The sequence below is a fragment of the Zootoca vivipara genome, chromosome 16 (assembly GCF_963506605.1).
Source record: "Zootoca vivipara chromosome 16, rZooViv1.1, whole genome shotgun sequence".
Lineage (NCBI taxonomy): Eukaryota > Metazoa > Chordata > Lepidosauria > Squamata > Lacertidae > Zootoca > Zootoca vivipara.
Window position 1 is genome coordinate 29723728 of NC_083291.1, and position 2920 is coordinate 29726647.

The following is a 2920-nucleotide window of genomic DNA, read 5'->3' on the forward strand; positions in this document are numbered from 1 at the left end:
GAGACTGGACTTCCTGGTTACTGCCGGCGCCGTCCCCTTCGCGTGCGCACAAACTGCCCCATTTAGACATCCGGGTTTTTAAGGCGTAGCTGTGATTGGGCAACGACGCGAGATGCTCCCGCCCTCCTCCCAAAACGGACAGCAGCGCTAAAACGCAAGTCCCCGCCCGCGGGAATCAGTGTTTGCTCATTGGTGCCGAGTTGAGTTAAAGTTCTAATTGGACCCGCAAGACGCGGCAGGTGTTCGTAGATCTAGGTTTTGGCGGGGCAAGCGGAGACGGAGGCGAAACAGGGCGGGCAAAAAAATTCGCAGCGAACCTTCAGACTCATTTTAATTCCATATATCCATATGCACAATAATTATATGTGTGTGTGTGCATTTTTTTAATAATATATAAAATATTTGTTTATACCCCGCCTTTTTGCCAGACAGGGACTCAAGGCGGCTTACCAATAAAATAACCAGAGCTCAAATTCACGGCTCACTTCGGAAGCCTTTTTGTCTCCTTCCTAGTTTAATTAACCATTAAAAAACAAACCATTAAAAATGCTAACCATTCTAATAAAATAAAATAAAAATACTGTAAATAGATTTGGGAATTCCTGGTTTAAGCATAGCTGTGGATTGGGTAACTCCTGATAGCTTTATCCTCTGTGAATTTGACTAATCCCCTTTTAAAGCCCTCCAGGTTGGTGGTCATCATTGCTTCCTGTAGGAGCAAATTTCAAAGTTTAATTATGTGCTATATTAGGGATCACAACTTTTTCAAGGGTTTCGGCCTACTACAAATGGCACTTCCAGTATGGTAGGCTAGGTTAAGTTAATATATGTACATAAACAGCAGTTATTTTCAATAGATTGTGGGGAATGAGGGGAGCCCAATCCATATTCAGTGAACCAGCCCCAGGAAATCCTAGGATCATAGAATTGTAGAGTTGGAAGGGACACTGGGGATCATCTAGTCCAACCCCTGTAATGCAGGAATATGCAGCTGTCCCGTATGGGGATCAAACCTGCAACCCTGGCATTATCAGCACCACACTCTAACTAATGGAGCTATCCAGGCTGATTATCCTGTTGGCATCTCTGGTTCCAACCCTTGTCTCTGTCCTGTTTGGGGTCCTGATTGTTGATGTAACTTCTACCCACCAGGCAGTCCTTGGGCTAGCAGATGGGTTTAAACTGTAAGGGATTTCTTCTTCTTCTTCTTCTTCTTCTTCTTCTTCTTCTTCTTCTTCTTCTTCTTCTTCTTCTTCTTCTTCTTCTTCTTCTTCTTCTTCTTCTTCCCGTTTTCATTGTAGACTGTCTCACCAGAGTGGTACATGCTCTGGTTATCTCTCACTTGGACTACTGCAATGCGCTCTATGTGGGGCTACCTTTGAAGGTGACCCGGAAACTACAATTAATCCAGAATGCGGCAGCTAGACTGGTGACTGGGAGCAGCCACCGAGACCACATAACACCGGTCTTGAAAAACCTACATTGGCTCCCAGTACGTTTCCAAGCACAATTCAAAGTGTTGGTGCTGACCTTTAAAGCCCTAAACGGCCTCGGTCCAGTATACCTGAAGGAGCGTCTCCAACTCCATCGCTCTGCCCGGACACTGAGCTCCAGTGCCGAAGGCCTTCTGGCGGTTCCCTCGCTGCGAGAAGCCAAGTTACAGGGAACCAGGCAGAGGGCCTTCTCGGTAGCGGCACCTGCCCTGTGGAACGCCCTCCCACCAGATGTCAAAAGAAAAAATAACTATCAGACTTTTAGAGGACACCTGAAGGCAGCCCTGTTTAGGGAGGCTTTTAATGTTTAATCGATTATTTTATTTTTCTGTTGGAAGCCGCCCAGAGTGGCTGGGGAAACCCAGCCAGATGGGCGGGGTATAAATAATAAATTTATTATTATTATTATTATTATTATTATTATTACTACTACTACTACTATACAAACCTCCAGCATATTGGAGGTTTGGATTGTTCTGATAGCTCATTTCCATATGCCAGTGGGGGTTGCTTTTTCAAACTCCACCTGCCCCCAGACAAATGCTTAATACGCCGCCCCTCTTTCTCCTCCATTCCAAGACCATACTTCATATTAGGGATGCTTTGCTTTTTTTGCTTTCTAAATTCATCAGACTCACCTTCAAACGTAGAGTGTTTTATGTGATGAACAGCATTCCGCACACCGGCTCCTAGACACTAGTTTAGGACAATCCACTGATTTAATATGGGGCACAGAACAGCCATCAAGTCGAGTTTCATGAGCGAAGTAAACCTGCATGCTTCAATAATATTAACATGCCCTACTCCTGACTATGTCATAAATTTGCTGTAGGATATAAATTCAGCGCCTGACATTCTAAAAGGATTTGGCATTTGTAACTGGTTCATTGGGCTCAGCACCTGAGGCTCGGCGAAAGCAGGAGTTTCAGAGAGTGCATCTCCGATGCCTTTAACGATTGTATTTATTAGACTGAATTGTGTTGATGAGGCAAAAGATGCTTTAGGAGAGACGAGGGAAGCAGAGGTGTGAAGAGATGCAGCTGAGTTCCCTTGAGCCTCCTGGTAACTAACACATGCAGCGTGGCCTTTGGGTGATTTCAGGGGCAAGACGGGCAAAAATAATTCTCAGAGTGACAAAAGGGTAATGATTAAGGCTTACAGGGCTACGTTGCATCCACAGTGGGGAGAGAACATTCCCCATGGCCATTGCTGTAGTCCGACCATGCTCTTATAAAAATAACTCCACCATTACTACGGCCCCCACTAGTTTCGAGAATGTGTCTCATATAGGCTCGCAAGCATAGGGTAGGGCTGCTGCTCAGGGGTGCTAAGGTTACAATGGATCAAAAATCAAGGCCCTGGAATTAATTGAGGTTAGTAAACACAACTGGGCACAGCTGGATGAACCTTCGGAGTGGGAGTTTAAT